The following is a 24,327-nucleotide window of genomic DNA, read 5'->3' as shown; positions in this document are numbered from 1 at the left end:
TTAGGCTGGTGCACGAGCACGGGGTGTCACGACCATCCTGTTAGTTTGCTTGTGCCTCCCCTTAAAACATAAAAAGACCTCGACGGCAACATAAATCTGCAAAGTTGAAATGTAATTATTACACAAGGAGGGCCAATGTCATCAATCCTAAAGCCATATCTCTTAACACACGAGTGTTAAAATCTTTCTTTTGTGCTCCTTCTTCCGTCACGGAAATATATAACACCTCCTGTTACGCTTTTTTTTGTTTCAGAGAACGCAATCAATTGTAGCAACCACAATGTGAGCAGTGGATCGAAAAAACAGCCACTCATTAATTGTTGCCCACCCTCTCTCTCGGCGCCGCGCTGTGCCATTATGAATGCGGGAATTTGCGAGCGGGAAAAGGGCAGAGAGGTAGGCGAAGGATGAACCAAAGAGATTCAGAAAAATACACAGGGAGGAGGAACTCTTTGGAGCATGACAAAGAGTGAGATTAAAGCTCCTTTTCCCATTTCCAGTTGGCCCCGTGTCTTGCGCGCGTGCAGCCTGCACATCTGTACCCTTTTGTCTTAAATATCAAAGGCAGCAAAGGCACGTTAACATTTCAGTAATTCCAAAGATACATGAGGAGGACATGGGAGGGGGGTGAATGGTGCAACGAAGAAGTTATCAAACTAAGAGAGAGAGAGAGAGAGAGAGAGAGAGAGGGAGTGTTTCTTCTTCTCTCACATCAGTTCTGAGAAAGCTATTTGCCTCTCCTTGTACTGTACCATTGAGGGCGGCGCTGTCCAACAGTCAAGCTTTTAACGGAGAGGAATAGATGCAGAAAAGATAAAAAAGAGAGGCAGGTGGTGAAAAAGAAAGCAAGAGGGTGCAAAGGGTGCGACAAGCAAGAGCGGGGGAAAAGAAACAAAACTAGCGAGAGAGGGAAATGCATATATTGGGTAACCAGAATTGAGGCAGACAGGCAGGCAGGCAGGCAGGTTCAGTAAGGGGTCCTTGTCACTAGTGTCAGCAGTGTAAGGTTGAGACAGAGACAGCAGCACTGAGGGCAGGCTAACGCTGACAGGACCTCCACTGCAGCCTTGACGGCCAGCTTCACTGGGACCTTAATTGGTCCTTTGATGTCGCTGGAAAAGGTGGTGAAGGCGATGGAAATGGAATCTGTCCCTCTTTGCTGGCACGCCATTATATCACTATGCACTCTGTGTTTATTTATGAATCGCAACCTTTTTTTCCTCTCTCTCTCTCTCTGTGCTTCTGGAGGGTGCCCTATTTTGCTGTTGCTCTATAGCTCTTTCTCTCACTTTGTCTCTCCATCCCTCCCTCTCTACCCGCTGTCCTTTTATTCGGCATGTCATCGGCGCTGTTAGTTTGTATCATGGCTCTACTTCAAAGTTTTCTCCTTCTTCCTTTGCTAAAATCTGCGAATGTTTGTACGTGTGACAAAAGTGCATTTATGTTCTCATTCCCGTCTGCCATTTAGGTAATTTATGTGCATCCGCATGCATGTTTCGCATCAAGGCCGCGTAAAGGGTGTGTTAACAAGGAAGGGTTTGTGTGTGTGTGTGTGTGTGTGTGTGTGTGTGTGTGTGTGTGTGTGTGCGTCAAAACCCCTGCTGCCTCCGCTGATCAAATGGTGCAACGAGGGGTGAGTCCCGCTAATGTGGGGAGCTGTTTAGAGCGCAGGGCCTCCTTTTGAAATGATGATGATAATGGATTCAGTCCTCTCATTAAAGGAGTCCGAGAGCTCATTAGGCACCAACAAACAAGCCGGGCCTCGTCGGCGCAGGAAATGCCAAGTACCCCCATCTGCCTCCGTCTCCTCATTTTCATCCGAGGATGTGACCACGTTACTGTCATTTACCTCAAACCCTCCCATTCCTCTCCACAGGCATAAACACACACCGGGGGGCACATACACATACACATACAAGTGCGGCAGTATTTTTCCAGTCCTCAGCCAATCCTCAGTACAGTACCAACCTCCCTGCCTCCCCCCGACCCAACTTCAAAGTCGCCCAGCCTCGGCGCACTCAGCTGGGACTCCCTGAGAGACTCTCTCTGGGCTCCGGGGTCACGGGATCAAGAGGACTGAAATTGATCTTGTCTCTTTGGTCTCGCTCAGCCCTCTTTAGCCTCTTGTCATCATGCTCAGCTCCCTATAGAAGCCCCGGCATCGCGGCACCTGCAGAGGAATTGGAAAAAAAAAAAGTGTCATTTCTGTCTCCCCAGATGAAAATGTCTCCCTCTTGTTCATGACACACTGACAGATAAAGAGCACCAGTGGTGCGATTATGGAGTTGACTGTCCTCTCCTCAATATTCCACCATGGTCACTTGTCATTGCGTAGCTTTTTTGGGGCCAAATGGAGAGGGAAAAGTCTCCATTGAGGAGAGTAGTGCAAATGAAGTCCTGCCACATTTGTTCATATTGGCACATTTAGTCATTTTTAGCTCTTGCATATGTGTGACAGCTCCGATGGCTCAGGTCCTAGATGCCGTGTCCTTAATTTTAGCCTCGCCATCTCTCCTTATCTCAACAGCTCTGGCACTTGAGTGAGATCGAACCACACAGACAGGCAGATGGAAAGCTGATCTTTAGTGACTAGGAGCTCTTTTGCTCAACAGGTTGCCCCGGCAGGAGGACAAATTATTTAAAAGCTTTATGCACCTTGCTTTTGCTTACAGTACACTGACTCACTGGACTGACCACAGAGTGAATGAGATCCGCTAGAATGAAAAGATTTGCTTGTTTTATATAGCAGCGTATCCTCATACAGCGGTTCGTACGATGTCTTACATTCTTACTTGCTCATTTTTCATGCATTTTCCTACGAATGTCCAGCAACACGTGTCAATTTACCCGCTTGTTACATGCGTATATTCTTTTCAAAATAAACTTCTGTCTTCACAGGAAACAAGTTGGTTAGGTTTAGGCAACAAAACTGCTTAGTTAGGTTTAGGAAACAAGTGTGGTTTGGGTTAAAATAACTACAGAAGTGGCGTTACTTAAGTAGGGAAGTTACGTGACGAATAAATCAACATTGACTTCTGGTTTCACTCGGGGTACGAACACCGGTCTCCTGGGGGGAAAGTCCGTTGTTTTTTGACCCGACCTCCTCCCTACGCTGTGTTTGTCGCTCTTTATACTTACGTGGATAACGTGGATTACATACAAATTGATTTAGTGGGATATATACGAATTACAGTTCATTACTTTTCATAGGTATAGCTATGAACAATGTATGAGAACAGTCTGTATATAGATGTATATACTGTATATTCTTTGTTTCTTGCTACAATCTCAGTTAAAAAACACTCCTCCTACATGAATTGTTTAATCACCTTGTCTCAATAGATTAAAAATGAATTGGGCTCACAATATATAAACTGGCATTCATTGCAAATGTGCATCGCCAGCGCCCATCACACGATCGAGGAATCATCCCTATCTGTAGAAACCAGAGATACAGATTGACAGTAGTGAGTTTTTAATGTCTCCTTCAATTAACCGTCTCTTGGAGTCCAACCGAGTCATCTGCAGTGTGTCAGAAAAGACATACTGCAGATGACAAAGTCTTATCTGCGCACCGTTCCCTCTCCATCAGGGAAAGGGAAGCGATAGCTCCTTGTCAGAGAGGAGAAGAGATCAGAGAGTACGAGCTCCCAGAGAGCGAAACCCACAAGGGTCCATTCCAGCCTCAAGGACTCCGTTATCGAACATAACGACACGCGCTGAAATTATCAATCAATACTTGCCATTCTCGAGTTGAAATGCGTCACAAAACTTTATTTCTCTTCCGTTTCTGACACATTTTTCATCAAGTATTCATTTATAAAAAAACGTAAAGTAGCATTTCTATGATAGAGGACTGTGTTTCCTTCTCTTTCTTTTTTTACATTATAATTATGGGCTTGAGGGATATCAATTAAATGTGGCCAATTACAGAATGCTTCAAAACTAGAATATAAAGTTGCGCCTCCTTTTTTGATCTATTTACTCGCAGCGGAGGCAACAGAGGGAGAGAGGGAGTAAGAAGTTTCAAAAAACAGCCTCTGTTCCACATGAAAGGGGCATTTGATCATATTTTTTTATTTTTGTCTTAAAAAGAAAAGCTTGCCAATGAGGAGTCATTCCCCATTAAAGTCAAGCAAAATTATCAGGCCTGCATTAAGGAGCTTTAAAAAAAAAAAAAAAAAAAAAAACGAGATATGTATCATGCATGTGGATATGCATAAACATGATGGAGGAGCTTAAGTAGAAAATGAGATCTGATGCCGTCGTGAAGAAGAGAAAAACCGGCGTGCTCGGAATGCATTTAAATTTAAATATTCATGTCATTATAATTCTGAGGAATGTGGAGCGACCGTATGATATTTTATTGAGGAGGTTTTAAAAAATGAATGCTGTCCCTACTCCTTAATAAAAATCCTTGGCTTTCACTCAGAGTAGTCAGTCGCAAGACTACTGTGGTCTTAGGTTGTGTGACAGGGAGGGAGCGAGTGAGGTGAGTAGACAGGAAGACAGGTCGATAGACAAACCGGTGGACAGACAGATGGATGGATGGATGGATGGATGGATAGTAACAGTGACTTTCTGCTAACATACAGTAAAAGCTGGATATCTATGAAATGTTCATGCAGCACTGTGTTAGGATGTAGCTGATAGAAGAGTAAAAAATGGGTGAATACAGACATGCAAATCACCTTTTTATACTCCATATGCATAAATTGCAGTTGAAAAAGCAATAAATCGCAATATATCTTATCGCAATACCCATCACACAATGTTTAAAATCGCAATAAAATTGTATCGTGATAATATCGCATTGTGATAATGTGGCATAATCAGTCATGTGTAGGTTATAAAACAGAACCATTTTCTTGGGTGTAATGCAAGTGAAGAGAGTTTGTCATGTTTCATATGTATTTATAAGAAGAAAGTGGTTATAATTTAGGGTACAGTGTTATTCATTGCCAGTGTCATTATTAGGGTGTTGTTCCAGTAGATCGCCAGTAGGTGGCAGTGTCGCTACAGAAGCCGTGTAGGTGAAGGGAGCGTCACAGGGAAGTCTCGCGTGAATACGTGAGATAATGAGAATCTCTGTGTACGAGATAGAAGCTGAATACACTGTGCAGCGATGTCAACCTAAAGCATTATTTTACATTTTGCAGGTAAGCTGGTGATGTTAGTTATCAATTCTGTGTTAGGGTAATGTTTACACTGTACTTCGGTGACACTGTGTTCAGTTCAGTGAATGTTTAGCGTGTGTTAGCGTCTGTTTTGCTGCTTCAATTTAGCCAGTTAGCTAGCAGCTAATACGAGCGTTACAGTTGCCATGGTAGTAACATTAGTAGTAGCGCGGGGCGCTGGGAGCTTTGACAATGAGCCCTCGTGAGGGAGCCCTCCCATTGTTCATATTAGCCTTTTGCTATGACTATTGTTTATGTTGTTGTTTACTGTTTATTAAGAAATATAAGAAATATGGTGTTATGCTGCTGAGCTAAGATTATTTGAACAGGAAGTATTTCAATATATTACCCTCTAATAAGAGTTTAGAGATGGGGTAATCTTTGATTTTGTGCATTTCTGGCATTTTGTTATTGTTATGGTAAATAAGTGAGATAATGAGAATCTCTGTGTACAAGATAGAAGCAGAATACACTGTGTAGCGATTGTCAACCTAAAGCATTATTTTACATTTTGCAGAACATCTTAAATAAATGTGTGCCTGTGGGACATCATTCTGTGCACCGCTACAATAATATTGAGGATATCGTATCGTGAGGATATCGTATTGTGAGGATATTGTATCGTGATAATATCGTATCGTGATGATATCGTAGTGTGATATCGTATCATGATGTATCGTATCGTGATAATATCATATTGTGATAATATCGTATCGTGATAAAATCGTATTGTGATGATATCGTATTGTGATGAAATCGTATCGTGACAATATTGTATCATGATGATATTGTATCGTGATAACATAGTATCTTGATAATATCGTATCCTGATAACATATCGTATGCTGATAATATAGTATTTTGATAATATCGGATCGTGATAATATTGCATCGTGATAATATCGCATCATGGGGCCTCTTGTGATTCCCACCCTTAATTTCCTCCTCATTCTTTCAGACATTTTTCCCCTTTCTTTTATTGTGAGATTACGCCTTCTTTTCGTCCTTCCTCTTGGTTGTTTCTGTTTGTGATGTAGAAAGTGAAAGCTCATTGTAAACTGTAAGGTAAGCCACACTGACTCAATGTCGACTAAAAGCTTTAAATGTCAATGTAATGAGGGCACTTTGCAGTTGTCACATACTCGAGAATATGATACATGCACAATGAAATCATCGTGTTATGTTTTCACTCCGAGTCCCAGTCCCAGTCTTCCATTTCAAACAACTTTGACCCGAACCTTACTATCTTGATCTCCATTCAGAAAGAATAGATGGAGGCGGAGAGAAGGGTGGAGATGGAGAAATGGAATGAAAGGAGAGAAATGAGTAATTATGCTGTTTGACTGAAGGGGAGCTCCACTGTGTGTGTGTGCAGAGAACCTGGATGTGGTGAACCTTGAGAGAGAGCGGAGGGATGGTGTCAAACTGTGGTGGTGGCGGTGATGCTCGTGGTGGGGGTGACTGTCCCACAATCCTCCTCCATGTTAATTATCTTTTGTTTGCCCTTGATAATCCAGAGGCCCGGTGTGCTGCCCGTAATGAAAACCCTGAATCACAAGGTCTACATTTAAGGAAAAGAAAAAAAAGTGTGTGGGGGGGGGAATAACAATGCCGTTGTCATTACCACATCATCAGTGTGTGATCAATAATGAATGAAACGCACATTAAGCAGGGAGAGGCAGGAGTTTATGAAAATGACTTGTGTGAATAGATTAAATTACAACTATTATTACTTCGCTTTTGATGTAGTGCGTCAAAGTAATTACAAAATGTTTGAAAAAAAAAGAAGAGATGAGGGAAAAGCAGGGAGTCTTTCCTTCCAGAGTTATAAAAGCGAATTTATGTTACTGGGAAAATCGTGTCTCAAGTTGACAGTGCTTAATGTATTACTCCAAATAACATTTTCCTTAAAATCATCCCCTTTCACATTTCTGAAGAAGGATCCTTAGAGTTCAAATAAAGCATTCACATCTACATGATGAAATGGGAATATAAACCCCCTTTTTGTGTGTGCTCTATGTGTTCGGCATTGAGTCAAACTCTGTGCGATAACCTAGCCATTTGTAGTCCGACTCATATTTCCACTCTTCTTTGTCCCTGACGTGGCTTTACGATCGCCATAAATCTCCGAGCCAAAGTTATCAAGTCGCAGTGTTCAAACCTGCCGGTCCATTAGTTTACAACTCCACCCCGGCTTTTTCTCCCAGAAAATACACAAGAAATGGCATTGGTTATGGATTACGCCCTCATAAATCATCACCTCCTTCATCTTCCTCTTGATAGGAGCGTGTCATGGTGAATAAGCCAAACAAGATGGCCTCCTAAGAGCTGCGTCGGCGTCAACATGGTGTTTGTGATAGTGGTAGTCAAAGGCTTTGTCAGGGGGATTAGGGTGTCGAAGGGAGGGCCGCGGTTTCGGAGCAGCTAATTATCTATATGTTAATGGGACGTCACCGCATTCTTTATTCCGCACGCCGTCTCAACCCAGTGTGTGTTTCCTCTTATGTTTGTGTGTGCGTGATGAAGGATGAGTGCAGGGGGAAGGAAGGAAGGAAAGGAAAGGAGTTTTTTGAAAATGACATGTACCGCAGTGATTCTCATTTGTTCAGGGGGAAGTTTTCAAACTGTGGAAACGATGTTATTACACTTTGCCACAATCGCGCCTGTGTAATGTGCTATTTGCCATGCCAGGCCCGGATTCCGCAGATGGAAATTAGGGGAGAAAATTGCCACTAACTACTCAATTACAGCGCTTGATGGTTAGGCTGACCCCGGTTGGCAGCAATGGCAACACGGAGCCAATCACCTTCCCCAGATGGCATTAAATTAGAATAGGGAAAGAGGACAATTGCACATATTCATCGGAGAAAGACATTTGAATTACCTCAGATGCTTTGGCTTCATATTGAACAATTAAGTGCAGCGATGGGATTTTATGGGATGGTTTGGAGGCAAGGCGCTATGTTAGCATGATGGAGGCGTTGTAAAAGGGGCTCTGTCCTTGGATTTTCAATCTGACAATTAACGGGAACGCTGGTAATTTGAAAATTGTGAGAGCGACTGTATTGTCCATTAATCCTGTGACAATTAAGGAAACATTTAGCCGTCGACCTGGCACAAAATTGTTTGGTATGTGATATTTATTAAGCTTTACACCACTTATTCAAGTGTGATGAATTAGCCTGCGAGCATGCCTTATAGTCTTAGTCCGAGAAGGTAATTTGATTTGATTCAGCTGCTATTTCCAAATCGAAAAGTTATGTTTTGAGTCTTCCAGGGCTGGCCTCGGTCTCGCTATTCAGAGAGCCGCCACGGCAAAAAAATATTTTTTGATTTCTTGCTCCGCTCTTTCCCTCGGTGTTTATGCTGCACTTGCAAGGAATAAATTGGGGTATCGTGCTTTGATCGGTGTAATATTTCACATTTAAGTTGATGTTTGTGCTGCGTGTGATGCGTTTACCCAGCTGGGAAAGATGATCTCTTTACGGCACTGGAAAAGCGTAATGCAATTACCTGATTCATTTTTCCAGAGATCACTCCCCCTCAGTTACAAAGAGGGCAGACATTTAAAACCACAGTCCATACTCTTTTTTTTTTTTTTTTCCCTGTGCAACAGACAAGAAAGTTTTGTCCCGTTTCCACCAAAGCAGACCATATCAAAACTTGAGAACCACCTTTTTGTTTGGAGTTTCATCTCAAAAAGCGTTAAACTGAGCATAGAAACTGTGGCAGCGCTTGATAAACAACAGATCCCAGCTGTACGTCTGAGCTCTCTTTACACCAGAGCCAATAATAACCAGAGCCAGGAGCGGCCCGCTGCGGTTTCACCTGACAACTGGAAGTCGGAGGATCCCTCCTCATGTAATGTTTTTCTCTGACAGAATCTGCAGCATCTGCAAGCCTGTAATCAGTGTAAACCACAGTTTAGCTAAGGCGTGTTTTCTCCTGCCAAGGGTTCACATGTGTTTACACTGCGGTGGCAGACAAAAGCTTTGACTATAACTGCAGCCGGGAACTTGGCAGCCGCGCCGAAACCACTGGCAGGCTCCACGCTCATTTATCTCATCTTTATCGCTAAATCAATGGCAGCGCTCATAAGGGGAAGGAGGAGATTAATTGTTGTAGGGATAATTCGACTCCCTTCTCGAGGCTTTTTTCATGTTGATGTGTAATGTAGGAGTGGGTAATCGTTTCTTTTAACCTGTGGAGCGACATTGTGAACATCCTAGTTCTTACATTGTGTGTGTGTGTGTGTGCATATTCTGCTAAGGAAGTGACAGAAATGCTGATGGAATTCTAATGCTTATTCTCACAACTCCAGGCAATATGGCTGCAGCAGCAGTAGCAGCACATTTAGCCAAGGAGGGCACTTTTGGTGTGAAAGTTAACAACCACCCCCCTCCCAAACACACACACACACACACACACGATTCTTCCCAACCGAATCAGTAATAACACTGATTCAGTGACTTTTTTTTCCCATCGCTTTGCCTTTTTATCTCGGGCCAGGCTGTTTGCCTATGCATCGTCACTGGAGGGGCAAAACACACACCCGTCCTTCTTCCATATTCAGTAGGTGTAAGACATCAAAACATTTTCATCATTAAAATGCTTACCATTTGTGGCCTTTGTAGCTGCAAGAATATACAGTAGATTTAAATCTCCCCATCCTCCCGGAGAGCAAAACAAAGAGCGCTATTAGTTCTTTATAGTAACGGAACTGGCATCCCAAGGTTCTGCGCGGGGACCTACCTTTTGGGATCAATTATGTGGCCACAGGCTCTTTTTAAAAGAGCCGCACCTGATTAAAACTCTGCCGGTTTCCCAAGGTCCCTTTGTGTGGAGTGCCGAGGCCCTCGCCACGGCTATTTATTAGCATATTGTCTTTTAAAGGTCATTGTCTGTTTTGCACGGCCCCACTCTATCTAGAGTAGGTCGCCGTCAGATTCACTTGCTATTGTTCTGCACCACTTGCTGGGGTTTGAGGGGGGGAAAAGAGAGAGGAGGATCCAGAAAAAGTTGTGTGCTTTTCACCCCCTGGGGACTGCAACAGGAGTTGACTGTTTATACAGAGGCTGTGGAAAAAGCGCATATATACACGCCAGTGGCTCCATTGTGGAGGATCACGGAACGCTGTCACAGCCGACGGGGTTTTTTCTCTCGCTTTTTTCTTTCCATTTTTTTTCTCCCCACAACCACATAGGGAACGTAGCCCCCACCAGCCCGGCGTGAGCTGTTATCTCCGTCGAAATATCAGGTGTCCCGGAAGTGCCTCGACAAAAGAAGGGAGCTTGTTGAACATTGGCACACATCAAAGAGAGGCAGAAGACAACTAAGGCCGGCTAGCACGGCTCACCGGGGCAGACGATGCAACGTTGAGGGGCTTTTCCGCGGATGAAGCCGTTGGAGATGGCGGTAATAGAGGGGAGCATGGAGGGAAAGAGAGAGGCCCTCGGTGGGACAGAAAGCAGAAGAGACCTGCCTGTTCGCCTCAGATGTGGTAAATGCTGGCTCCCTGTAGACTCCATTAGAGCTTCATCTGGCTGCTGCGTCAGAGGGGGTGGGGGGGGTGGGGGGGGGGGGGGGTTGAGGTTGAGGAGAGTAAAAAGGAAGGAGGAGGAGTAGGAAGAGAAAGGAGAGAGGGAGGACAGAAGGATAAGGAGAGAGAAGAGAGAGGGATGGCAAAGGAGGAAATGAAGAGCTGCCTGTACTCGCGTCACTTTTAACCCTCTGTACATCCACATAATTGCATTGAATGTCACCTTGCATATGAATAGAATCCCCCTACCTTGGCTTTCTTTCCACTGAATTGCAAATTGCAGCTGTAATCTGTTTCCTTTATGTCCATAATCACCAACTTACCCTACTCATGTCACGTAAACAGCTTATCTCCTGTCTTCAACCAGGGATGCAAAGTGTGTCTACATATTATACATGTGGTGAAAAAAAGCATTCCTTAGGAGCATGAAAGTGTTGTTGGTATAACTTTGAGTGTTTCTTGGTCTGGAAGCAACATTCGCTAAACATTACTTTAAAAGTGCAATGTGTAAGATCTGGCCATATGTTCCTAACAAATAGGTGGCAGCATTTCATCCTCTATTCTGGGTCCATACAATCTAAACTACTAACTAACAGCAGCGTAAGAATACGCAAAATGCAACCAAACTGCTGAAACTCCGAGAGCTGGTCAAAATAACACTGCTATTTTATGATCGTCACGTGTAGTATCGGCCTGTAGTTTACGTCAGCCTTCTTTGTGTTTACTGTGCCGCTAATCGGGAACTGTACGGTCCGTGTACGTTTTGATAGTTTGTTTATTGGATTATGTGCCAGAAAATGTCTCTTGTTTTCGTTTCACTCAGCAGAGCTGTAGCAGCTCGAGTTCAACTAGCACAAACCCCGGCGCCGGGGGTTTGATTCTAGGACCATGTACCTTCAAAGTGATTGATGGCTCTTGGCACTTGGGCATCTCTACTTCTTCGTCCTCTCATGTTGGATTGGAGGGCAGACTGAACGCGACAGTGACTCACTATCGCCTCTCGGGGTACTAGTGGTATTACAAGACAGGACGGGCCGGGGCTAGCTGGTCAGCATGCTCATTTCAGTAGATATCTCTGCAACACAGATGTCTTTGACATAACATCAACACTACAACCTCACTACAAGATCTCACACATCGCACCTTTTAAGCAAATACATTTATAGTGAACTCTGTCCCATAACAGCACATACAGTTTATGGCGACATAAATTATGCCCAGCGTTATCGCTTGTACCGTCCCACTAGGAGTGTGAGTGCCATGTGTTAAAGCAATGTGGTATGAATTTAATTTTAAAGTAAATCCGTATTTGCATCGATATGTTTCTATTTATTTGCATTTTAGCCTTTATTGGACAGTTGTTAGTATAGAGGCAAACAGGAAGTGAGGGGAGAGAGATATGGGTATGACATGCAACAAACGTGCCCGGCCAGAATATCTGTAAAGCATAGTAACAGAAAATGTATATGAACATTAGTTTAGTGTCAAATGGAGAGTGCATTTTATAGCATGGCCTGTGGCATTTTTACAATGTGAATTTTGACTTCAAACAGATATTGAAACACATCATTTTTTCCAACGATTGAACGGTAGTTTGAATTTCGAGTCACAGCCCTATCAACAGGTGGGGCCATAGGCGTGTGTATTTGAGTTGGTGTGTGTGGTGCAGTGTTAGGTTGTGTGTCTTTCTGGCGTAGATAGTACATTCCAACCATGGATGAGTCTTTTCTATTGGACAGCATACATTTGTGTTATTTGTAATACAAGATATTTTAATAGCGATCTGCCCACCACCTCAGTGACCCATCGAACATCACATGCTGCGTGGGAAGTCTTGTGGTTGGTCGGGTCAGGGTGAAAGCAAGCGGCTGGTTCAACATCTTGTTTATTCCCACCCGCAGAGTTAGTACTGACACGCACCACAGTTCATTTTACTTTTGAGAGCAAAGTGGATAAATTCAGTAAAATACATACTTTAGTAAAAAAAACAAAAAAAACACTGTAATTAATGTAATGCAAATCCCAGAATGTGTCTATCACACAAAAAGAAACTTGTTTTTCTAACGTGCTAAGACTGTCAGTCTTTCTGCAGCAGTGTAAATGAGAATCAGATTGGGGGGAAAAAAAAGTGTGGAGGTGAGCGCTGTGTTTGACGTGACACCAGGAGACAATGAGGTGCCTCTAAATCTGCTGTTTCTTAAACTCCCCTTTTTTAAGCAAAAGTGCCACTTTGGCAAATTCAAGTAGAGAAGCGAGGGAGATGATCTGTGCGTTTTGAGGGTCACAGGGGAGCGAGGCAGGTTCTCACTGTTTTACATCCTGTTGAAAAGAATCCCCAAGTCTCACCTGCTGGGACCTGATGTCTACGGCGATATAAAGATGAGTAAAATCCTACAGAGTGAGGACGTTGTGCTGATCCTCGCTTCTTTACGGAAGTATTTGAAGGTTAATGCGCGAGTTTATGGTCAATATAAGAAGAGCAGGTCCCCAAAAGCAGAGTAATACAATATTTGTGTGTCATGCAGCAGAGGTACTGTGTGTGTGTGTGTGTGCATGCACGAGTGTTCTTGAAACACTCTCTGAGCCTGACGCAGACAGGTAAAGAAATAGAAAGAGAGAGGAAGAAAGAGAGAAGAGAGTCTATGGTGTGTTTGTCTGTGTGTGTGTGTGTGTGTGTGTTGTGGGAGGGGGCAGAACAGGGATCATGAGTGACTCAAGGCATCCAGCCACATCTGACTTTGATTAATTGGCCTGGCGTTCTTCTGTCTCTCCACTGGGCAAGCTGACAGAAAGGTAGAGCACAGGACAGCAGAAAAACCACCAGGGATGATCCGTCTTTTCACTTTCTTTCTCTCTCTGTGCTAGCTGTCAGCAGGTAAAGAAGACACACTCCACAGAGCTTTGCCAAGTTAGCTCAAATCACTCAGGCACACCCAAAATAACTGTCCACGGTGGGAAGGGGGTGGGGGATGTAACGCAGTTCATTGTTTTCTCAAAGAGAATCAGGATGTATACAACTTTGGAATAAGGAGGGATAAAATGTAATTAAAGGATGTTTAATCTTAGAAGTCATGTTATTTTGAAATATATCTATAAAACACACAGTATGTCACTTAAAACGTGAAATATTGCAGGATCTGCGTGTACTTTTTGGCACTTTTGTCATCAGTCAGAATTGAACTTTGTCCTTTTTTATGCCTGTGTTATAAATGATTTACAGATCGTGATGCAGTTAGCTCTGAAGTGGACTTACAGGAAAAAGTCGACAGGAGATTGATGGTGAACCGGACATTTTTTTTTTTCCTTTCCTATCTCAAAAGATCTCACTCATATAACTGTTAACACTTTAAATCAGAGGCATAAGTACACACCTGTTGAAAGCAGAATAGCATGGATTTTCTCCACATCTTGTAGTGTTTGTATGCATTTATCATCCTCGGACCACTCAATTAGCATAGACATATATTGTGTAACCTCAAGACAATCTGAAAAGAACTGCTTCATTCCTGTCCGGTGCACATAATGCCACTCAGGTGCTCTCTGGTGACTGTGTGGGAGAATGTGTGTGGACTCCAGTCAAGCTAATGGGAGAATCTTGCAGGGATTGTAGTTGCTGCAAAATGGAAGATTGAAAGAAAGGAATCTGGATGATGGAGCCGCTACACTTAATGTAGTGTGGTGCTTTTATTGTAATTTGTCTAGATGTTTTTATTTTCAGTTTAGAGCTGTTTCTGTCGATGTTAGTTGCCGTACAAGTTCGGGGTTGTCACAGTACTTTGGTTAAGTAACAACTGGAAAGAGTGCATGTCTTTTTCATATAGTTTTTGGAGGCATTCAGTGTCTTTATTGAGCAGTGACCCTAGAGAGAGATGATAGGAAATTAGGGGAGAGAGAGATGGTGTCAACATGCAGGCTGTTCTCCTACTTTTTGTATGTAATCCACGTAATAGTGAACCAGGAAGTAAAAAGAGTAACAAACACCGCAAAGGAAGGAGGTCGGGGTGGATGGGTGGGTCAAAAAACACCGGACAATATCCCAGTGTTCATATCCCGTGTGAAACCAGAAGTCAACGTTGATTTATTTGTCACATAACTTCCGTATTTAAGTTCCTTACTTCCAAAGTTATTTTAACCCAAACGTTGACTTTTTTTGTCACATTACTTCTGTACTTAAGTAATGGTACTTCCGTAGTTATTTTATCCCAAATCACAATCTTTTCCTAAACGTAACTAAGTAGTTTAATGCCCGAAACCTAACCAAGTATTTCAAACATAGTCATTTTAACCCAAAACCACAATCTTTTCCTTAAGCTAACCAAGTTGTTTCCTGTGAAGACGGAAGTATATTATGAAAAGCCTGCATGCATATAACGAGCAAAAATTGACACGTGTTGCTGGACATTCTTAGGAAAATGCACGAAAAATGACGAATAGGCCTAACTTTTCGTAAGATATCATAGCAACCGTTGTATGAGGATACGTTCCAACATGCGTGAAGATTCCCGGCCAGACGATGACGCCGCAATTCATGCTTGGAGCCTTAACCCATAAGTCCCAAAAGAGTGAGTTTATTGTGGTTTGGAGAAAGTTACAAAAATATGGACAAACAATGTTAAATATTTATACTCTACTCACAAAACGCATACAAATATGTAGTTATTCAGAATTTATTTAATGCAAGCTCCATTGAATGAATATGTGAGTGATGCCACTGCTGTTGTTGCAGCTCCTGATGATGCTGATAATGGTGATTCCATTAAACATGCCGTTCTGAAATGTAATTAATCTGCATATTTAAAACTGTCGGCTCAAACTCTGAATCACAAAAAAAATTTAATTCCAAATTTAAAAAAACAACGACAGGTTTGCTGATTAGCTAAAAAACCCGTCAGCGGTAGTTTCCAGCCTTTCAGCTCCCGACAGGGGCTACATGGTGTTAACATGCAGAAACAAGTGGCATGTATGGCTGCCAAGTCTCCCTCCCCTCTCTCCCCCCCTCCTCACCACCTCTTTCCCCTTTTCCTCCCATCCTTTCCACCATCAGTGTTTAACCCCGCTCAATTTGCCCGTCTGGATGAAACAATACTTGTGATCAGCGCATGTAATGGCACCTTATTAACCCCAATTACCACAATTAAAACCCTGCTGCCACTGGGCCCCTTTCAAGTCTTAATTAATCAGATGGCAGCGAAGAGGCCGTTTGGTGTCCCCCCCCCTCCTCACACACACACACACACACACACACACACAGCGCTGGCACTCACACACACCTTCTCCCTAGCCTTGACCGACCATGTGGCCTCGCTAAAAAGCACATCTGGCGGAACAAAACGTCTCCATGCTGGCAGACAAATGCCTCCACTTTACAAATGAAAGGCAAGCCTCTCTCTTTCACTCTCTCTCTCTCTCTCTCTCTCTCTTTCCATCTCTGTGATGTGGGTATAATGAACGTTACAAGCCCCCTTGGCACAGTGCCTTATTGGGAGGGTTTGGAAAGCTGCCCAGTTTGTTCCTCGCTAATTGCTTAATTGATGCATTGTTTTTACTGATGATACGGATTTGCCCCCCCTCCTCTTCCTCTCTCCTTCCCCTCCCAACTGCTGCACGCGGATACAGATACAAAAGGAATTACACCCTATTAGCAAGTCATGGTCCCTTTCAGCAGACTGTATTAGAGACTTAAAACCATTGTGACGGCTTCCCTAATTGAGCACAACCACTTGATGTAACATAATGCCGTGTAAATAAAACCGCTCCCCCCCGCCCTCTCCTCCTTCTGCTCACGTTTCATAAGCAGCCGCGAGAGACAAATGAATATCTGGCTGCTATAGTGCTAACAAGAGACTCTTTTATGGCCGTCGCAGGGAGAAAAAAAAATCACTTAAAGATTACTTTGGAAAGAGGCCTTTATTTGTTGGTTGGGGCATTAGGCGTAATTGCCTTCATGTGATTTCCTCCAACAAGGCAATAACATGCACACTGCGGATATGCGTGCATGTCCAGTCCAGGATAAATAAGTGGCATTTAGTTAGTGTGCTGTGAGTTAAATTAGCAGGCTAAGGGTTAATGAATGCCTATCCTGGAAGAGCCTTATAGTAGCAGGAGAATACACACACTCTTTAATGCATTCCCCCGTTCTCTCTAGATGTCTCTCTATCCTCTCCATCTCTTAGTGTTTCACTTCCACTAACACAGAAACGGGCGCGCACACACACTCGTGCACACACACACACGCAGCCCTCTGCATATTCCCACTGATGCCTGGGATAAAGAGGATGTTTTCCCCTCCATCCGTGTGTTTGTCCCTGGCATTCCCTCTCTGACGGCTTCCTGCCAAGAGGGGCCAGGAATCAGCGAGATGAAGGGGAGAAGCACCGGTCCGCCGAGAGATGCCGAAAAAGACAAACACACACATAGTGACACGTGCGGTCACAAACACGGATGCTTGTACACATCGCGCACACAGGTATACAGGCACGTATACACACACAGTAAGACACCTGCACACACACACACACAAACTTCAAGGCCTCGGAGAGTGTGAGAGAGAGCTAGAGAGAGTTGGGTGTTATTTATTCATCAGTCTTTTCTTGTAGTCAGGAGGCAACAAGCCCCCGGAGCTGTAAACACACAGAGACACAGGCCTCAGCGAGCTCCAACCCTGGGAATAACAAGTGGTCCCCACATACAAACGTGCACACACACACACACACACACACACGTGCGATGCCTGCACAAACACGTACACACACATATGCCGGGGTGTCAGAGCCCTGGCAGCAAAAGACAAGACAACATCCTCCCTGGGACTGAAGGAAGACAAAAGCGGACTACAATGCGAGACAGGGGTTTTCAACGATCTAACCCGGCGTATATGTAAACCACCGTTCCACCATCACAAAAGAAACAGCAGACCTGATTCTGAAGCATGATAAATTGATTTTTTGTACTTTCATACTTACTTTGGCTGAATATTAATTGAATCGGGCGGGCAGGATGGGATAGGAGGGGAGGACAGGCAAGGAAATAATCGGAGGGAAAAAAAAAAAATGTGCTGAAGGAATGGGATCTGGCATCCCCGCGTAAAAATAGCATCCCCTGCAAACACATTTGCTATTATCTCGTCGGTGCAGCGCGGAGTGGCGCGGGCTGCACTCCGGCCCCCCTATGGAGCCAGACGGCAGCATTTACATGAAGGCTGAGCAGGAGAGGGGGGAAATTACAAGTATTGCGACCTGCCTTTCTACAGGGTTTATTGCATTATCATAATGTGGTGAGAGAGCGCTACGGCTGTGGTGTCAACTGACATCTGTGGCGTGAAGGAGAGTCTTCGGCGTCGCTGCAACTGTGACTTTCTTTCTGTCTATCTGTCTTTCTTTCATTCATTCATACTATCTTTCTTTTTCCTCACTGCCAGCCTGTGTTTCTGTTTGTGTGTGTTGGTGTGTGAGAATCAGCAAAATATCCTCATACAACTGTTCTTATGATATCTTACAAAAAGTTATTCCTCATTTTTTGTGCGTTTTCCTAGAAATGTCCAGCAACACGTGGCAATTTCCTCTCGTTACATATGCACAGCCTTTTCAAAATAAACTTCCATCTTCCTAAGAAACAAACTTAGTTAGGTTTAGGCAACAAAATTTCTTAGTTAGGTTTCGGAAAAGATCGTGGTTTGGGTTAAAATAACTCTGGAAGACGCCCATTCCAGAGTTATTTTAACCCAAACCATGATCTTTTCCGAAACTTAAGTACGGAAGTTATGTGACAAAAACTACTTAGTTTAGGTTTAGGAAAAGATTGTGGTTTGGGTTCAAATAACTCCGGAAGTGGTGTAATTTAAGTACAGAAGTTACGTGACAAAAGCTACAGTTATAGGTTTAGGAAAAGATGGTGGTTTAAGGTTAAGATAACTCCAGAAGTGGCATAACTTAAGTGCGGAAGTTACGTGACAAAAACTACTTAGGTTTAGGAAAAGATCAGGGTTTCGGTTGAAATACCACTGAAAGTGGCTTAACATAAGTACGAAAGTTACGTGATAAAAATTACTTGGGTTTAGGAAAAGATCGTCGTTTGGGGTTAAAAAAGCTCCGGAAGTGGCGTAACTTGAGTATTATAAGTTACGTGACAAATAAACCTGTCTCCTGGGTGAGAGTGCGATGTTTTTTGACCCAACCATCCACTCCGACCTCCTCCCTACGCTGCATATGTCCCTCTTCATACTTCCTGGTTCACCATTACGTGGATTTCATACAAATGTATTCCATGGATATTATACGAATTACAGTGCATTAACTTTACGTAGGTATAGCTCAGTATGGTGTACGAGAACCGCCTGGAATCAGCAGCAGTAGGCCCACCCAAGCAGGCCGCACCGGGCCAGAGAGGACTCAGTCACATCTACAGGGACCTGCTCCAAGCAGATGTTCACAGCCCCCCTGAGTGTGTTTGTGAGCACTTACATACAGCATTACTGTAATGCATATTTGTGTGTGTGTGTGTGTGTGTGTTTGCATTCCCCCTATCCGCGCGCCGACACATGCATTCCGATCCACTTTGTGATTTTTGCCACTTCAAGCACCCTCTCCTTCAACGCTCTGTGACCGAACACCTGCTGTACAGCAATCCTTTAATGAGCGATCCACCTGAGAGAGGAGGAATGAGGAGCATGAGGAGGAGGAGGAGGAGGAGGAGGAGAAGAAGGATTTCACGGGTCTTTATGTTTTTCTTGAGCGGGTACCACCTGTGTGCCGTGTTAAGAGATGTAAAAAGCGATATCCCTCTGCGGAAGTTTGGCTTTGATTAGCATTGCAATCACAACCCGGCAGACGCAAAAAAAAATAAGTGATGCATTAGCAAGAGGAGGCGCACATCCCCAACGTACCCCCTCACACACGGGAGACTGTCCTCACGGCACACACACAGCTGTCTATTTACCATTTTTTCCATACCGAGTTAAAAAAAAAAGAAACAAATGGGTGTCCTCCATAGCATGCTACCTAGGAGAGAGTACCCACTCTTTCCATTATTCTCTCTCATCTCTGCTCTCCTCTCGTTATTTTCACTTCTCAATATTACTCCGAACGCCTGTATGTGTCTGGCTACAAGTATGCATGTACTTGTGTGTGTGTGTGTATTGAGAGCGAGGGTGTTTGGGCAGCGCTCAGTCTGAGCAGCGAGGAGGTGATTTGTAGCAGGGGCCCTCTAATACAATGCTCACTTCAAAAGCTCCTTCAGGATGCTGCACACTCTTTCGCCCCGCACTCTGGGCCCAAATCAGCGGGTGAGTTCCTGCTTTGCGCGGCATTAACCTAACATTTCCCTCATCCTCCTCATACATTATGTCCTTTGAATTTGTGTACCTAATTAGGACCTTTGGGTTTGCTCAAGCTGCTTGTCTAATTTATTTGGCACACATTCGCTAAAGGTACATGCACTTTTTGTCCTCTCTGTGTGTCAAATAAAACGCTGGGCTGTTACTTTTATAAATTAGGTGTTTTTTTTTTTGCTTCTTCTAGGCTGAGATTATTCCACGACATGAAGGCAGTTTTGTTTTGCCTATACCTGTAGCTAAAATCAGCCATGCTCATCCTTTGAAATTTCTGTTTTAACTCCGCGTAGCGCAAAACGAAAACAAGTTTTCTCCTGACAAGCTACAGTTTCTACAATACATCACGTCTCTTTCTGAGTTTCACGAGTAATTTCTTTGACTGTGAAAAGACTTCAGACTGACGCGTTCATTGCATGTACCCCCAATGCACTGAAGGCTGATCAAAAAGGCTGATTTTATTTGTACATACACCATTAGAAGCCTCAGCGGAGATGTTTTCTCTCTTAAAGGAGGAAGAAGAGGAGGAGGGGGGGGGGGGCGGCTTCGCATCCCGCTCGTGCAATTTTTACAAACAGTCACAATCAATTAGCTTAACCGGATCGGGTTTTTAAGCGCCGTTTATTTCCTAGATGAGGATTTAACCGCACATGAGAGAGGGGAAATGTTACGAGTTGTGAAATATTGATGGTGTTTGTGTGAATGCCTTTTTTGCTTATGTCTCTATTAAACTGTTTATAAATTCTAATGCGGGGCCTTTTTTGGACTCCTGCAGCTCCGGGTTTGTTAGCATTTAATGCAGAAGGGCGGGGGAAGCGACGGGCAAATAAGCAAAAGGCCTGCAGAGATTGCTAAACCGAGCTCTGAAGTGCAAATGAGCTGCTTCCTCTCTCGGTTGATTATGTTTTTTTATAACACGCTGACAGTGAAACATGGGAAACATGTTTATTTCAGCTAATATTAGCATCCGTGTCAGAGCCACGAAGTACGGCCAATAAAAAGATTTGTCCCTATAAAGCTGAGGTGCTTAATTAAATTAAATTCTCAGCTCTTCTAATTCCTTGTTGTGTCATTAGAGCGGTATAATATCACAGGGCACCATAGCTCACTAATGGCTTCCATCTGGACTTTGTTGTTTGAGTTTTCAAAAGTCAGACAACTCCGTGTCAGGAGACAGAAGTATAAAAGAATATGTATTACTCCCACCTGACTAACGAACTGCGCGCCGTTCAAATTAACAGCCCGTCGGTGTTTATATTTGGGCAAAACTTTGTTGGAACCTTTCACCTTCTAAAAGCCACTGGCACAGCTTGACCGCCTTTTTTCCTCTCGGCTGGAACAGCTTGAGTCGAGGCCTGATTAAAAAAAAAAGCTCAGACGTTTGGCTGGTGTCTTCCTGGGAGGTAAGAGCGAGCTAGGAGCCCGGCTGGGGCCTCGGGGAAATAAAGATTTGGATCGGGCTGATTTGAGTAGATAGCGCGGTAATTACAGGCATCCCAGATCTCAGCAGTAGATATAGCGAGCCCAGGCCCAGAGCTTATGGGGGGTTTGGGGGGGGAGTGAGTGTGATAAAGATAGAGTCCTGTGTATTGGCAAGGCAAGCGTGGTGGATGATGAAGGGAGTGGGGAGTCATTCTGTCACTGATCCACAAAATCACATGAAATAGGACCCAGGGTAAAGCGCCGACTGTGTGACATCCCCCGGTCCGCGGAAACCAAAATAAATGCATGCCATTTGAAACAGAAGAAAGTGGTCGGTCTGTATGCATTACTAATTGTGATGTCAGTATTTTTGCTGCTGTTATTAAAATCACATTAGCTGAGCCAGTTGGAAAAAATAATACTCTCTGTCTTTATTTGCATCCGTCTCCACCATCCCTCCTCTCTCTCTCTCTCTCTCTCTCTCTCTCTCTCTCTCTCTCTCTCTCTCTCTCTCTCTCTCTCTCTCTCTCTGTGAGCTCCTTAAAGTTAATTTATATAGAAAATCTGATGAAAATTATAAGGGAGAGGATGATTATTGAAGGAGAGTAATTTCCTCCACTCCGGTGATAGACACTAATAGGACTCCATTGTTGTTAGCATTTAGCCTGTCCTGATTACCTTGTTTTTCATGGCTGCATCTCAAAAAGGTGGGTCTCCCCTTCCCGCCAAACCTCCGCCAGCCCTCCATCCCTCCTCCTGGGTGACATTTCAGACGGGGCCCTGAGGGCATTCGGAGGGGAGGCATCGAACAAGGTAATTGCGGCGAGGTTTCCCCTCACTAAATTAACCTCTGCTCGGAAATTTATTGGCCAGCCGCTCTCCAGAATTATTTAAACTTGCCGTTATTTCCGCGTTGAGCGGGGGGGGAGACACTGTGGCTTTGTGGGTTTTTTATATATTTATATATATTTCTTGTCTTCTCTTTTACTCTGAGGTTTGATTATGTAGATATGGAGGATGTTTTGGGGAAATGACAGCCAGCCCGGTAATTCATTACAGACCTTGCTTTTTTGGAACATTTTTAACTGCTCACCTGTGGAAATATACATGAGGTTGCGTAGTCTTGACGGCTGGGTGAAGTCAGTGCACTCCCGAGGGTCAAAAGCGGGGCAGAAAACAGTACTTACACTGTCGCTAATGCATGCTGCTTGGGAAGAAAGCCAAAGGAATTTGTCTTTTTTTTTGCCATTCCCCTTGGCTGCCTTGTCCCTCCCATTTTGTCCATTTGAACCTGACTTATGACTTCAGTTTAATAGTTGTAATAATACTGCTTATTATGGCCATGACATTATACAATCCACCATTTCCCTCCATCGCTCTCAGAATAGCTGTTTCTTTTCCTCCCGGACGGTGGCGAGCTCTAGGTAACAAAGCATGCTGGTTCCACCTGGACAGAGGTTTTCGGCAGTATTGACATCCTGCCAGAAACTCAACCGGCACATTTGTTAGATTTTCATAACTGTCATTACTGCACACCTCAAGAGTCGGACCCCACACATTGCAGCCTATAAGGTCTGAATGGGCGCCCTTTATGGCACATTATAGCAACTGTGTGGAAATCAAACGTGCACAGTATTAATATTTAAGAGGAATATTAAGGCAATGTCAAACCATTAGGAACCACGAACTTGACCCGCTCTAAACTTCCCTGGCCACTGTTTTAGATAGCACAGAGATAAATGGATATGCTGGAAACGTTTTTTTTCCGTCTCCCCGTGTCCCCTATATGGCATATTAAATTATCCTGGGTTCAGTTACGGGGCCTTGACTAATGTTAAAAGTGTCTCTTTCGCTGGTTGTGTAACTGAAATATGTCGAGCGGTTCTGAATAAACATCAATCTCCGCGCCTGCGCCTCTTGATGAGATGATTGGCCAAATCGTAAAGCGGAGACAGCTGGTGGGGTAATGTCAGCTCGGCCCGGGACGGACAGTCAGCGCATCGTGATTTACATTGCATCTGGCATTTTGGCCAACCGACGGAGGAGAGTATCAGTCAGATTTATTTGACTTTTCTTTCCTCTCTTCCTCCTCTCCTCGGCTCTCTTTTTTCCAGCTCGCTGACAGGCCCTCAAGTCATTCTAGTGTGTCTACACATGTAAAAGGCTCCTTTAAGGAGGGAGTTAGGAGGTTACACTTCTCTTTTTTCCACCCTCTCTCTCTCATATTCTGTCTCTCATTTGGAGCGCTGCCAATTTACCGCCAACACGAGGAGTGCAGATAGGAGATGGAAGACAGGCAGTGTCAGAGACACGCGCTCACCCTCTGACCAGTTTGTTGTCTGCATTCGCCGCATAACCAATTTTGCACATTTCTCTTCGCCACCCTCCTCATATCTCGCATTCACCCACCCAGCACCTCATGGCCCTCATCCCATCATCCCGTACCGCGCCAATTTGTGAATCAGCTTATGATAATGGCCCGATCATAAACGGAGCAGGGCCCCCATTGAAATGAGATCGGCTGCGACAGCGCTGACCTTTCGGCGGAGGCGGCGGCGGTAAAGCGCCCGCACCGTAACAAGGTCTGTTGAGTAAGCAACTTGCAAGGCAAGGTTACTGTCCCTGGAATAAAAAAATGTATGGGAGAAAGAAAGAGAGAGTGTGTGTGTGTGTGTGTGTGAGAGAGACAATGCTCTGATTGTGATTTCACAAGTCGATTAACGTCTGTGAGTGTGTGTTGTGGACGTTCTGCTGATGCGGACGGTTTTAACGGGCACTGGCGGGCGGGGGGCGGGATGACGCTGATGATCTTTACGCATCAGATGGAGAGGCATCAATCTCAGGTGAACGGCCGCTGAAATCCA

This window comes from Sebastes fasciatus, chromosome 23 (assembly GCF_043250625.1).
Source record: "Sebastes fasciatus isolate fSebFas1 chromosome 23, fSebFas1.pri, whole genome shotgun sequence".
Lineage (NCBI taxonomy): Eukaryota > Metazoa > Chordata > Actinopteri > Perciformes > Sebastidae > Sebastes > Sebastes fasciatus.
The sequence above is the reverse complement of the archived record's forward strand: the minus strand, read 5'-3'. Positions refer to the sequence as shown.